At 45.5% G+C, this 15,798-nt stretch overlaps 1 protein-coding gene across 4 annotated transcripts in view; it reads left to right on the top strand.

Moving 5' to 3' along the window:
• The window catches only part of adarb1b (adenosine deaminase RNA specific B1b), a 119,388-nt gene that overhangs the window by 35,120 nt on the left and 68,470 nt on the right, over nt 1-15,798 (top strand). For 3 of the 4 annotated variants that reach the window (XM_056430541.1, XM_056430519.1, XM_056430528.1), the window contains exon 2: nt 11,526-11,593. The gene's annotated coding sequence lies outside the window, so the exon portion shown is untranslated. Of the gene's footprint in view, nt 1-8,316; nt 8,490-11,525; nt 11,594-15,798 lie in introns of those variants that run through there. The other variant, XM_056430535.1, reaches the window with a different exon arrangement.

Raw genomic sequence — 15,798 nt, 5'->3', positions numbered from 1 at the left:
AAAAAAACGTTTGACTTTAGACGAAAAGAAAAAGAAAAACGGGTAACATTCCCCTTCCAGTTATTGAATCACCAATAGTCATCGCTGAATCAGAGTTCCCATTCATGGCTGGCAACAAACAAACAAAAAATAGCTGAGGAGAGAACTCGGTTACAGAGTTGTATTTCAGTACCACAATGAGTTTTGGATGAGGAAGAATCTTCGCTTAGCAGCTGGTGACTCTGATATCATGCAGCAAATTATACTGTTAAAAATACACACACACGCAAACACTTAAGCACACCGAACGAGGACGGCTTTCTCCGCGACGTGAATGAGTCCGCGGCTGAACGGCCGAGTGTGTCCTTGGTCTCGGTGAGGTCGGCAGCCCGGGGAAGATGAGTAGGAAAAGCACCGACTGAATGAGAGAGGAAGGAAGGGAGAGACGAGGAGAGGAGAGGAAAGAAAAGCTGATGGCTCAGGAAAACCCGCTGCATTACACTCGCTTTTTAGGGAATTATCTGAGTGAGGATTCTGCAGGGTCCAGGAGTGGACACGGACACACACACGGACACACACACACACAGACACACACATGCAAACTATCTCCCGGTCTTGCATCTCCTCCCTGAACATCAGTCTGATCAGCTGCTCCCCTTCACCCCTTTTTACCCGTAGTGCACATTCACGTTTATTTTTGTAAATGCACGTCTGCATAATTCATCGCCAGCCGTGGCCTCGCCTTCGGCACGCCTCGTGGGTGGCCTACATGCACAGGTTATAAGCCTACCCCTCACCTGCAAAGCTCTCTCTCTCCCTTTCCTCTCCCTTCTATTTTGGGTCCCATCTCATTTTTGGAACAACAATTCTGGCAGTGAAGTCGTTAATGATGACAACGGATGGGTTGTTGACTGTGCCAGACACACACACACACACCCCAACAAAAACAGTCTGTCGCCATTGCAGTTGGCAAGGAAGTCGAGGGTGGGGCTACCTTGTAAAAATGGAAGCGTTAAAAAAAGAAGAAAGAAAAGTCTCCCAGACACTCTGCGTCACCACGGCGGGGCCACATCACAGCTCCCTGGTCTCCATATGTTCAGCTGGCGCCGTGCCCTACACCGTCACTTCTGCGTGTGTGTGTGTGACTCACCATTCCAACTTCAGTGCCCCGGATATCTCACTGAATGTTTTAAAAATCTCAATTATCACAATTTATTTGCCACAGCTTGTTTTTTAATAAGTAGTACCCCTTTCTGCCAGCAGCTCTAAAGAAAGCAACCTAAGGGCACGATCACACCAGACGCGACTTTTAAAAACTGATTTTGATTTTGGGTTCAAGACATTTAAATATAAGAAAGGAAAGAGTACGGCGAATACCACCATCTATTCCGCGAATTGTGTCTCGATGGCGAGCGCTTTCAGTTGCACTTCCGACCGAGCAGGAGTCAGTTTGAGTCGTGTCTAGATTTAGAATTATAAAGATCTTCGGCATTAAACACCGCGAATATGAGGTTATCATCGGGAAAACGGGAAGGAAAGCCCGCCTCCTGCTTGATTCGATTGGCTGCCATGGCCGAGTGAGACATTGATGAGGCGTACCATAGGGAATCAATGGTTTTGCTAGCGACGCGTTTTTGAGAGGCGCGTCTGGTGTGATCGTGCCCTTAGTTTGTCTCTTGGGCACATTCTTGGTCGGTCCTCCGCTTTCATCCAAACTCAAATACACGGCAACAGACTTTGGATGGATTCCCACGAAGTAGCTTTTCATCAAGCGGGCCGACTCGATGCTAAAAGGTGCGGCGGTTAAAACACAACGCAAACCCCTTGTTGGCCCGAGAGAGAATTGTCTCCAGCTAGCCAAGCCGCCTGCTCGAGGCAGCTTCACGAGCCTTACTAAGACGACTAGCGGAGAAGCCCGCCCACACTGAAGGGGTGATATCCGCAGAAGAAAAGCAGATAGAGAAAAAATGGACCAAAATGTGATTTGTGTCGAGTATCCAGTGGAAACGGCGTCACGGTTCCTGCAGCCAGACCGAGGAGCTCAGTGCCGTCTGCTCTGAGACTAAGTGCCCTACCCGTGTTGGTCGGGGATAGGACCCCGGTGACTTGATGGTTACTACAACTGTGGTTGTAGAGGTTCAAATCATTTGATCTCCATTAGCTTCATGTCATTTTTTTTATTTATTGAGAAATTCCCTTATCTTTGTCTCTAATGGAATAACTTGTTACGTGGAAAGTGAAGATACATGAGTTTTTTCTTCTTCAGTCGGGTGAAATGAGTCTTTTTTTATATTGGCAAAGACATATTTTCCCAGTGTGAACAAGAATAAATAAATAAAAGACCAAACGACAACCTCTGCGATTTGTGCCGATCTTTAATGTCGATAAAGAGTTCGATTCGCCACCCAAGGTCGAGCATTTGGAAGAACTGTTGACAATATAAGTTTAAATGGAAACCGGTGGGCAAGAAGTAAGAGTGCAGCTCATGCAAGGGACGCAGGTCATGTTCACAACAGGAGACGGACCCCAAACGTTCTTACGGCGCGAGCATGAAACCTTTTTTTTCTTTTTCATGGAGTTTCTTCAAACTGGGATTAATAAAGTCCACGTTGAAAAATCCCAGTTACCCTTTAACATGAAACGTTGGGTACATTTTTCAGATGAAAACGGTTACACTATTAATGTTCTGCTTCTTGCACATTTCCTGAACCAGCATTCTTTGGCGGAGATGGCCTCATCTGACCCCCCCCCCCCCACCCCACAATTATTTATCTGCACCGTTTATTCCGGTTTACGATCATTTACTCAACGTGTATGGGAGCTGACACAACAGGTAACACTTCCAATGTGTCGAGATGCAGGTGTACTTAAATGAAAAAGATAAGCACACGAGTATTCCGGAGTCCTGGCCCTCGCCCTAGTTACAGTAAACTTCTCCTCGCGCTCTCCGTCCTTTTTCTGACCGTCAAAATGTAAAAGTGACCCCCTCTCCCTGTCTCCGTCCCTCTGGATAACATCTCTTTTCGATTTCCTCCTCCTGGGGTTCGTTCCCGCTGTTCCACACAAAGTTCAGCCGGCAAATGTCTAGGTCGAAGCGTCCACTGCTGTCGAGCGACACCATAAAATACAGATCGGGAGGGTTGCGTCATCTGGAAAAAAATTGATTGATGGAAATGTGTCCAAATAAAATTCTGAAGGGATTTCAGAGCCTTCAGCGTTTGACGTGTTGCTGTAGCGCCGAGTGAACGGACAGACTTGAAACAACGTAAATCCTGTCAAGTTTTCTGTAATGAAGACTGACGGACACCATTAAAGGATTACAGTCACCCCCCCCCCCCACCTTGCTTTCAGCTTATTTACCTGTTTAATTCGTGATTTTGTTTCACTCTGAAGGGAGTCATTCGCTCACACTCGCGAATAGACCGGGCCCAGATTAGAACCTGATTGGTCTGTTTTATATTTGCCTTGGTTCGGGACCTTGTTAGCCTGTGTTTACTTGTGGAACCGGTGCAGGAAGAGCGAGCGCTCAACCCTCCGGGCTGCAGAGGATGTCGACTAACCGGACCCATCTGTTGTGTTTGCCAACCGTATGCCACGCTAAGTAGAAACTTGCTCACTTTTGAGTCAGTTAATGAACTCATTTTGAGTCTGTAAATAAACACAGAGGTGTAATGTTTTATTTATATATATATTTATATGTATATATATATACACGTGTATATATGTATGTATATATATATATACATGTGTATATATATATACATGTGTGTGTGTGTGTATATATATATATATACACGTGTATATATGTGTGTATATATATATACAGGACTGTCTCAGAAAATTAGAATATTGTGATAAAGTTCTTTATTTTCTGTAATGCAATTAAAAAAACAAAAATGTCATGCATTCTGGATTCATTACAAATCAACTGAAATATTGCAAGCCTTTTATTCTTTTAATATTGCTGATTATGGCTTACAGCTTAAGAAAACTCAAATATCCTATTTCTAAATATTAGAATATCATGAAAAAGTATACTAGTAGGGTATTAAACAAATCACTTGAATCGTCTAATTAACTCGAAACACCTGGAAACACATTTTCAAATGTTTGATTTTGTTTTGCTGTTATAAATCTTTTTTTTCACTTGGTCTGAGGAAATATTCAAATTTTATGAGATAGGATTTTAGAGTTTTCTTAAGCTGTAAGCCATAATCAGCAATATTAAAAGAATAAAAGGCTTGCAATATTTCAGTTGATTTGTAATGAATCCAGAATGCATGACATTTTTGTTTTTTTAATTGCATTACAGAAAATAAAGAACTTTATCACAATATTCTAATTTTCTGAGACAGTCCTGTATATGTATAATATACATATATATGTATATATGTATAGTATAGTTTTTTTGCAGCAAGGCTTTGGGGCCGGGGAATGTCATCCTCGGTCCCGACTGAAATATCTGTTGGATGGATTGCCGTGGCATTTTATGTCGACATTCATGGTCCCCTCAGGGTGATTTGAGACTGTGGCGATCCCGTAACTTTTCCTCACCCAAAATCGGACTAATAAGAATACTTTGCTTTACGACCAAATTCCCGCAAAGACATTCCCACCCGTACTGTGTGGTTTATGGCTCATGAGCGAATGTCGGCGCGGCCGTGGTCAGCACCGCACCGTCGGCGTTGCTACTCTAGCACACATGGACGTGGCCGGACTGGCGGCTGCAACTACTGTAAAACAAAAACAAACTTATTTTGACTAATCACGCATCAAGTTCGCTCTGTGTGTGCGTGCCTCACTGTTGCCTGAAGTCTAGCTTAGTCAGGCTCCAAATTAAATTGAAAGCCAACGAGGCGGCGGGGGCCGACCGCAGCATACGCCCGATGGCTGGTGTCCAGTTTTTCAATCTTCATGACCTCGGATGAAAGCACAACGCATGGATATTGTGCATGGCGTCAACGGTTAACTGTTACATACACACGCAAACAAATACCCCCCCCCCTCACACACACACACACACACATGCCCACGGTGACACCGTGGGGTCACAATGTATGTGATGGAGTCAGTCAACCAAGAGTGACCTCTTTTAATGCAGCCGCTCTGTTCACTCCCCTTTCTAATGAGTGGTTGTGACTCATAATCTAGTGTGTGTGTGTGTGTGTGTGGCTGCTTCATGTAACCAGAAGCTTTCACAAGATTTAGCCTTTTGTATTAATATCAAGAGTTGTTCATTAAAATAGAGGTTTGCTAAACACTCGAGTGCTTGTTTGTGACAATACTACGGTCCTGTCACAACAGCTGTTACACAAAAGATCGTGAACCTGTATTATACGTGTTATATACCTCATGTTTTTTTTTTCACTAGTAATCTATTTTTTTTTCTTCTTCATTTCTCATTTTAAAGATAATCCCTGTTAATGTTCGCTGCAGGTTAAAGTTCAATGCAGAGACGTCTCCGCAGTGTGTATACGCCCTCTTTATCAGTCTACAAGTCCTTGTGCAGTATGATTCAGTTCCAATGCCATATATGCATAAAAAAAGCCCAACTTTATTCGATATCTTATTTGACAAAAATTGTCGGTTGTGTGGGCGTGGCTTCCGGCACCTGGCCTCATCTCCAACACCACCAGATCCTTCCCGGTAAAATACCCCGGCTTCCTCCAGTTGACAGATTATTTCATCATTTCCAGTGGATTCCCGTGCCTGCGCCGCTAACGCCACTTCACCTCTTCTCCTACCATCTCATTATTAGTAAATAAATCAAACCCGTCACTTTCACCCAGGCTTGCCGTCCCCGTGTCTGCGTTTGGCTCCGGCCAAGATCGGACCCGTACAATGTTGGTGGTTTGGCTCGTGTTGCAGCGCGGGCCCTTGTTGTGCAACGGCAAGGCTTTCACGATATATACTAAGTCACGCATCAGCTGAAACTGAAGCCTTCTGTAGCTCCTTGGAGGGGGGGGGGGGGTGCTCGGCTGTCTTTTGCTGCCTTGTGCACTGTCAAGATGCACCGAGCTGTCAACAGAGGTGTCGGATGAGTCAAACGTTGTTCTTTTTTGGAGCCGGCGAGAAAAGCAGATGCAGGGTGAAAAAAAAGAAGAAGTGGGGTAGACAGTCGGAAAGCAGAGAGAAAAAAATAATAATAATAATAAAATAAATATACACTTTTATTAATCCCCAAGGGGAAATTAGTTCTCTGCATTTAACCCATCCTTAGTTATTAAGGAGCAGTGGGCTGCGGTGAAGCGCCCGGGAAGCAACTGGGGGTTCAGTGCCTTGCTCAAGGACACTTCGACTTGCAGCTAATGGGGAGAGCGGGGATCGAACCCACGACCTTGCGGTTGAAGGACGGCCCTCTTACCCCACTGAGCTAAAGCCGCGCTGACTTCATTGGCTCCAGAAAACCAAAAAGGGGGGGGGGGGAATCGTGCTTTGGAGGTGAATCCTTCCTCTCGTCTGGGGATGGTTCACGACTCGGCTTAGTGCTTTGTTGTTCATGTCATTTATGACTTGCGTCTCTCGCTTGAAACATTTCAAACTCGTGTTCATTCAAACGGGCTCATTCTGCCAGGTTTCTCTCCAAAATAACCCCGCTACACTCTCGGCACCGCCCACTCACGCCGCCGCTTGCATTCGTAGCGCTCCGGTGTCGGCCGCTGAGCAGCTCCATTGGACTGAGTAAATGTTAATTCCCCAAAAGACTCCTGTTTCTGCAGCATTTTGAGGAGGCGAAGATGAGTCGGTGTGTGACTCTCATGATCATCTTCAACTTCAGTTTTAAGAGGTGACGGATTTTTACCGAAAATAAAGGTTAAATTCAGCTGCAACTTCCAAGGAGATTTGAATGCCGAACAGTAGATATCACCATTCTAATAAAATGCATCTGAACCAGGAACTCTCGGTGTCACTGAAAGTTCACACTCGCTAATTAGCGCCGTCATCCATCATTCATTGTAATTGAAGGCTGCTTTTTGTTCCGCCGACTCACGGACACCGTCTGTTAGGAACAAGATCCCGTGTTCTTCCAGAAGGTCGCCGGGGCGTTTCTTTCTTTTTTCTTTTTTTTTTCGCTGGCGTGCAACAAGATCACCATAAACAAACAAAAAAAGGGATCAGAAATAAATCCAACCAGACATGTAATCCCTGCATACAAGGTTAGTTTTTTTAAAAGGGTTTCTGGCTGTGGACATCTGGGCCTTCCCTTGGAGCACGGCTCTGTTTTCACGCTTTTATTTTGACTTAATGGCACATTCAATGTAATGAGCTTGATTTTCACGCATCTGCGTTTTAACGTTCATACATATGTATGAGATCGTCCTTCGGGTACTGCAGAGGTGCTGCAAGTCTACCGTCACTGAATCGCGCCATCAAAAAAAGATGTCATGTTGAGAGAGCAGTATAACATGTGCTGCATTTTAGAATTTTTTTTTTTTTTATAGCAGTTTGGCCCGTAAACTTTTCCGTAAATATATTTGCAGAAATCCGGTCTCGGTAAGACGTCGTCTTTGTTTTATTTCTAGGAAACGAGCCGAGAAAGGCCTGAAGAAAAGTCTGAAGTGAGATAGCAGATGATGCCGGAGTGTAGAATGAACCCATCGATCAACCACTGGTGCAGTTTTGTTTTCTAATTGGTCCCGACAGCGTCTCCCCACAACCGAGCGGGGGAACACCGATGGTTGAGCGCCGTTTGGGGTTGCCGCCTCTCGGAGATGTTACGGCAGGATATGCAAGTGTACTTTTCCCCCGGGGGGTTAAGTGCACCTGTTTTTTAAAAAGGGGGCAGAGGGGGAACCCTGTTTTTTCTTCAGCTTTCGCAAATGTGACAACATAGTGAATTCCATGTAATATTACGTCAAAGCTCATTTCAGAGTGATTTAGTTCCACATACATTCATTAGCATTAGTCAGGTTGTTTTTAATGCCCCGTGATTGACATCTGCCACCGTGTTCGGCTGCTCGTGTGGAAGCACAGCGTCTGCAAAGTGACGAAGGGAAACGCACACTGCACACTAAATCAGGAGCTGTGTGCAACGAGGTCTGACGCCGCTGAGGGTTTAGTAACAGACTGAGCGACGCAGTGTAAAACTGACTGTTGGGGGGGGGCACGTCATGCAGATTCCTCGCTACTGATGAAGGGGGACCAAAGGGTCATCCCCGGGACACAGGTCCCTCCCCTCCATTTCAGCAAAGCAGTGCGTCCTGACGCACCGTTGTAATGAGGTCTCACCTTGTTAAGGGGCTTGTTTCTCCACAGACGTCCTCATAGTTTAGCGTCGGGCAACCTCTGCTGTCACCACTGGCCTCCTTTTTTTTCCTTCTTTTTTTTTGGTACTCCTTCTGCTCTCGATGGTTAGTGGTGGAGGCGCGGCAGAATCCCCCGGACCAGATTGCAGTTGGCGAATATTCTCAACTTGATTGCTTACTATCTGACTCGTGCCTTGTGAGTAATGCAACAGAGGACTCGTGCGGCCAAGTCTCTCAGGGCACGAGTGTGTGAGAGAACACTAGGTGAGTCATAGCAACGTGCAGCTGCCTGCTTATGTAACACTGTGTTCACAAAAAAATACCAAGTCTCTTGTACATACAATAACCAGACGCTCCAGAGTTGAAAACTTTCTGTTGGGGACGATCCAGACCTGACCAGTCGAGGGTGTATCGAGAGCAAGACTTTGAAGAGTTGAGGCCAAGTCCTGACCTCGACCAGGGTGTATCAAGACCAAGAGCAAGACTTTGAAGAGTTGAGACCAAGTCCTGACCTCGACCAGGGTGTATCGAGACCAAGAGCAAGACTTTGAAGAGTTGAGACCAAGTCCTGATCTGAACCAGGCTGTATCAAGAGCAAGACTTTGAAGGGATGAGACCAAGTCCTGACCTAGACCAGGGCTTATCGAGACCAAGACTTTGCGAAGTTGAGACCAAGTCCTAACCTAGAGCAGGGCTTATCGAGACGAAGAGCAAGACTTTGCGAAGTTGAGACCAAGTCCAGACCTAGACCAGGGCTTATCAAGACTAAAAGAAAGACTTTGAGGAGTTGAGACCAAGGCCTGACCAAGACCGTTGTTTGTCCCACACTACATGACACACTTACAATACAATAAAATGAGGAGTCATCTTCACTCAACTCTTTTATTACTCTATCTGTGTACCATGGGAAGCGTTTTGATAAAATAATCATAAGGCACGTGGTGGAAAGGTGGATTTAATGTGTGGTGGTTGTTATGAGCAATCGCAGTAACGACTGCAACGAATAAGTCCCATGGTGCTCAATTAATTTAGTGACTTTCTTAACGGTAATCCTGATGGTATGAAATCCGAAACGCAACATCAAAATGTGGTTTATTCCAAGTCTAGACCGATTAGTCTATTACTACAACAGTGCCAATGTCAGTGTTAAATACTAAATATACTCGAAGTCAACCCTCAATGTAGCTTATAGCTCATTGACGGATAGTTTTTCAATATCGATTCCAGTGGCCAGCATCGAATTTATTACCAATACTGAGAATCTGATTAGTGCATCTCCACCTCTTGTTATTCTTTTGTCTGCACAACATTTAGCTCTCATCATGTCATGTAAATGGAAACTTCTGACACAAAATACTTTTCAAAGCTGGTACATGCTGTGCAGGGTTAGCAAAGATAACGCTGCGAAGGACATTCCTCATATTCATCACAGAATCCTTCCAAGGCCGTCCGTGTAATACGTCAGTGTCATCTACAGTGTATCAAAGCTGGGCCATGTGGGCCAGACAATCAAAGTTTTATTTCAGACTCAAGGTCCAGAATAAAATGCATACAAAATTGCAAGTAAAATAATATATATGAGATACATCTTATATATTTTAGATTTATTGATGATGTATTAATGAGTAACTGCACCCTGAAACGTGTTAAACGGGAAACTAAATGACGTGACTGTCCTGTGATGAAACAATGCCGGTTTTAATGAAGACATTTCTTACAACGTTTTTGTTACAATTCTGAATTTCGTGGTTGAAAATGGACCAAAACGCCATCAACTGTTTTCAATCATCCCGACACAGATAAAACAAAAATAATGTTTGAAATATTGCGCTTATTCTGAATTTGGTTTTCCCCTCGGAAGCCGTGTGTGTGCGTCGTGACATGCCCCATGGCGTGATATGCAAATTTCCGCAAACTTTTAGGAAGGTGACTCCCGATCAAAAAAAAGATCCTTGTGGCAGCTCAGAATGGTGAAGAGCACCTTGGTGGAGGTCTTGAATACAGATGATGGAAACACACACAAACACACACTCATATCCACAGGACATTGGAGGATGCAGAGTGTCTTTTTATGAACAACCAAGTGGCCCATATGGCCGTGGGGATACCATATGGTCTGCAACAGCCTCTTTAGAGGTAAAAGACCTGCTCTGCTTTGAGTTGTTTGAGTAGGTTCGCAAAGCTAATTTTCTTAAATTATTTTATAATATCTTTAACTGAATACCAGGAAGTGATCCTCCACTTGCCAGTGTCGCCTTGTTTAAAAAAAATCTTTCTAATATATAATTCATTTTATTCCTCCCTTGTGCCAGCAACAGTGGAATCCTTAATGTGATTGGACAACACGTACCTCTGTGGCGGTTTTGGACGTTTTTCTACCTCGGGATATACAAAATAAACGGAATTGAATTGAAAACCAATATCAGAAATTACAAATTTGCCTCAAAGGGCTTTACAATCTGTACACGTAGGACATCCCTGTCCCAGAACCTCACATCGGATCAGGTTTTGGTGCTGGCTTTGTGGCGAGCTGCCTGGGGCAGGGTCAGGAGGGCCTGCCGTTTCTTCTTCTTCTCATGTAGTGGTGATCCGTGACGTTCCACCGACCGCCTGCAGAGATTCTTGGCCTTGTTTCTTTGGGCTGAATGTGCAGCATCTGCTCAAAAAGCCATGTGTCGGCTCCTTTTCACGCAATCATACGGACAGACGTGAGCCCTGCGCGCGACAAGAAAAGCCTTTTTATAAAAAATATCAAAAAGCCATATTTCACGACAGTTGGAAGCACAGCGTCTGTATTGAGTGGGTACGTCGTAGTTATAGAACGCAACAGCTGAATAATTGGGCCAATTAATGCCGCTGAGGGATAAATCGACCGATACATGTGCTCACAGGGCCAATTAGGACAATAATGTCTGCAGGCATCTTTCTCAGCTTGGAAAGAAGTTCGCCAACACCAGAAGGCCACTGAACTCGCATTGTGTATTTAATATATATATATTTAAAGAATGTTGTCTTTCAGAAACGAAGATATTTGGCTCTTTGTTGACACATTCTCTTTTTAAAGGCTCTAAAACCAAAATGTATTTGTCATTCATGAGGTTTACTTTGTTTATTTACTGTGGACATAGTTGGTATACTTGAAGAAATAAAACCCAAGAGTCAGTTTTCTTTTATATTTAGCAAAAAGTCTTTTATGTTATTGTTGACTTTATCTATAGACCCTATACTGAATGAACGAGTTAATATTTCGAGACACTTCACACACACATTAATGCTCTTCTTCTTCTTCTGTTCTTGCAGTGTGGAGTCTTTGGATTGCAGCTGATTGGCGAATAAAAGAGCTTCCCCCGCGACGACTCCGTGGAGCGGTGAGTTCAGACACGGCGACTTTTTATGAATTCGGCACGCAACAGTTTACACTTTTTTGTTGTTGTCAAAAGTGGTATTCAAGCTCGACTGTAATCCGCCCCGAAACGGAGAAGAAGAAGATTTTTCCAACCGGGAACGAAACAACGTTGAGAGGTCTTCAGGAATTTAGTATCCGTGCTGTCCCGAGACCACGGCGTTATGAATATGCACGCGAGAATACGTCGATAGCGTTGTATGTCGGAATTAATTTAGCATTTCCATACCACATTCATCTAGCCAGCTTCTTTTTTTTTCTTTTTCGGCAAAGCTAGCCAGCGTGAAAAGGTGTTTGTGCACTAGAGCAGGTCTCTATCTCGTTTACTCCCACAAACAATCTGCGAATGGCAACGCGGCCGTTGTTGCGGCTCACGTCTCACGGAGAAATGTGACGTCGTGCCCGAGGAGCACCGCGGCGTGAAGAGGGCTCATGTTCCGTAACCGGGCGGCGCTCAGAAACAACGGTGTTAGCCGACACGCCTGCCCGATGCCGCCGCGCTCGTGTTCGCCGAGTCGAGCTCCTCCTTTTGTGTCTTCCTGCGTTCGTCTGAAGACTCCGCCGAGCACAATTCATAACGGCGCTCCGGTGTGGCTATTTTTAGATCGGCTCAAATATCAGGGGATCCTGGACTCCTTTTGTTGCCTCCCCGCCGCCCGTCTCCTCCACTTCCCCCCCCCCCCGTTCGATCGCATCTCTAAACCCGCGCTCCGTTGTGTACGGATGATTCATCACGGGGCACGGAGACATGTCCGTGCGGCGCATGCAGCATGTATGCGTGTCCCTTTCATGCCGCGATGACTCATCAGGTTTGGCCATCCTGTATTTATTTTAGCACTCACGTGTGCTTCCCCGTAATGGAAGTACCATAATAAATCCCCTTCGTACCGTAACCGCCTCCCCCCCCCCCCCAACACACACACAGCAGTTGTTGTTGATGACAGAGCCAGGAGCGGCTGAGACACCTGTGGTGTTATTAACACAAGGAGACATTTATCGCCCTTCTCACGCTCCTCTTAAATAGTCTCCGTTTTCCTGCTGGGCGCCGGGGGGGGCGGCGGCTACTAACTGTCAGGTAGAGAAGGAGGGCCGTCTTGAGATGATTCTCGTAGGGGGTTGTGCCCGGTGGCGGCACCACGCTGTGTTTGTTAGGATTTTATTTATTTCTCCCACCGTCTCCCAGAATAATAGGTGGAGAAAAAGTATGGAAAGAACCCAGAACAATGTCGCCGGCTCTTCCACGCCTCCAGGGCAGCAGCCTCGTCGAACCGCAGACGGCACGACCGCCGTTGGCTCATTATCGTACCGCGGCACATATTTCTTTTGGCAATGCGAGACGTTTTTTGTTTACACCAGCGCGCGCTGTTGCTTTCCCTTCGTGGCGTTGCAGCGCTTTGAGCCGGAGTCGTGTTCTCCGTGTGCGCCGCCGTTTGTCCGCGTGCTTTGGTTTGGCAAAGCAACGCGTGGCCTCCTGCGGCCGCCCACCCTTCAGTTATCCCGCTGAGCGGTCAGCGCTGTGTTGGCCAACGCCGCTCCTGTGGCGGTCGAGCGAGACGGCCCATTGGACGAACTTGTGGCACTTTAAAAAAAATATATATATAAATATTAAGACGAGGCCGATTAAAAAAAAAAAAATGTAAAAAAAATTCCGCACATCTTCCATTTGAGAGGATTTGTCAAAAGTGCATTTATTCATCGTCTGGACAAGAAACCCTAGAGGCGCTCCAACCCTCTCCGGTTGCTATGGTGCTTTTGAACAATCCTCTGGACGAGCCGTGCACTTCTTTCTCGGTGTGGCGCTGATGATACTTTAGATGATACGGTGTCGGGTCGTGATCATGATGAGAGCAACGCAATAACAACAGCATATTTTTTTGTCTGTTTTTTTCTTTTCTTTCTTCTCCGTGTTGCTGCTTACAAGGTCGGCCGCCTGGCCGCCTCGGATGATTTAATCTTAATACCGGCAGGAACTAGGCCAGCAATATTTCATCTGTGTTATTTTGTTGTGTGTGTGTGTGCATCTAAACAGTGCACCAATGAAATGGGAACTTCTGGAAAGGGTGACGTTTGGTCCCACAGCCAGGACTAATAATTCAGGGTTGTGTGTGGTGGTCACAAAAAAAAAAAAAGAGCACAGAAGGTCTGCTACTGTATGTTCCTGGACAAGATTAGAGTTTATCTCTACTTTCTCCCTTCCCGCGACACACACACACACACACACACACACACACACACTGCACTCTTTCCTGTGTGTGGAGGGACACACAGGATGAACCTGTGACCAGGGTTTTCCGCTCTATCGGCAGCAACCAGGGGCTTCTCTGGAATGTTCACTCTCACGCTTTGAACGTTTTAGAAATTCTGCACCAGTGAAATCCTCAGCTTATATATTTTAATGCCCAGGCTCACCCCTCTTGACAATAATGTGGAATTTCTGCTGAAATTGTGATACCAAACCTGCCGGACTGACCTACATTAGTGCAGTATTATTGAAAAGGCTGAGGCTTATATTACTGACGCATTTAATGTGTTCCTGCTCCCTAAAAATATTTATAACAATTTACTACTTTCCAATTGACGGCGCCCTGCAATCGATGTCCCACGCCGGGGGTTTTCAAGGTCGGACGCTCCTGGCCCCGCCTCAGACAAAAAACGCTCTTTTTTTCCTGCATACTCTCATGAATCTCCTTAAATGTTGCTTTTGAAAAGCCGCTGACGATATCTCTGCTTGATTTCAGTCATGTCGTCTAATTTTAATCAACATCAGCCCCCTAGAATATCCTAAAATAGAGATCGTGTTATGTTTGAATCTAATTATGTTACTGTACTTTGGCTTCTCTCTGCTGCCGATGCTCCGCCACCATATGTTCCTCGTGAGCGCTTCAAAAACACGGTCACTGCACTGAGTAGCACGTATTTCTCTGTGAAGAACCCATCTGGAGAGTACCTGTGTTCATTCACACTTGGCACCCACACTCTGTCGATCGGTTTCTCACCGTCTCTTCTCAGTTAAAAATAAACCGTATTAACCCTCGCTCGCCGCGGTACGAAAAAAGTGCGCCCATGCATGTGTGCCGGCTTCCCGGACAGGACGCGGATTGGACTCCGGTATCAAAGCCCACGTTTGTTATTGGAACCTGGAGCTGGAAGCGAGAGACCAGATGTGGAAACGATGTGGAAAACTCGGGCGAAGCCGCGACGGAGGCTGCTGTTGCTGATAGCGAGGGTTCGACCCGGGAGAGCGCGTCTGCTTACTGTCCCCGCGACATCTGTTTTACTGGGCGGAGACTCCAGACAGCGGCGCGGTGCATCTGGATCAGTGATGGAACGCCATACACGCCGCTCCAATAGCGGTGTTTACGTGTCTCAGCTGGAACGAGGTTCCCGCGTACTTTGAGGATAAATGATGACCCCATTATTTGCCGCTGACACGTTGTGTACACAGCATGAATATGATTACACGTCTGTGGCGTCTCTTCGCATGTGACCGGTCTCGTATTGGAATTCCTAGCCACCAATGCCTATATTTAAGCAGCCAATATTATTTTTGGAACGTGAAGGCAGCGCTGGTTGTATCGTGAGTTTGGAGGCTCGTGGAGTTTTGTTTCAAAACCACAGCTGCAGTAAAAGAACTTGCACAGCTAAAGTGCAACAATTTCATTAAATATTTTGATTTATTTTGGTTCATTGTGAGCAAACCGTTAGCCATGCTAACGAGCTTACCACAGTCGATTTACCGGATTTGAGAGGGTTTAACCCTCCTGTTACCTTTCGGGTCAATTTGACCCCATTCAATGTTTAATGTCGGTGTTCTTTGGGGTCAATTTGACCCCAGGCTGTTTTTCACTGTGTCAAACATATAAGAAATATCAACTTTTTTATATCTTTAAAGGGCTATTTAGGTAGTCAACAAACAAACATGAAGTACCTCACACTTAAACTTGGAAAACAATATTAATTCTAATAATTTTCTGGAGGTTTTAATTGCTGGGGTCAAATTGACCCCACGGGTAAAATATGTCAGTAAATGTAAAGGTAACAGGAGGGTTAAACATTGAATGGGGTCAAATTGACCCGAAGGTAACAGGAGGGTTAAGGGGCTACCGCGACACTGTGGTTGTTCCTTCCCGTTAGCCGCCGCTTTCGCCAGTTAAAAAGACCGTTTTAGGT

This window comes from Pseudoliparis swirei, chromosome 2 (assembly GCF_029220125.1).
Source record: "Pseudoliparis swirei isolate HS2019 ecotype Mariana Trench chromosome 2, NWPU_hadal_v1, whole genome shotgun sequence".
Lineage (NCBI taxonomy): Eukaryota > Metazoa > Chordata > Actinopteri > Perciformes > Liparidae > Pseudoliparis > Pseudoliparis swirei.
This window is presented reverse-complemented; position numbering and strand designations above follow the sequence as displayed.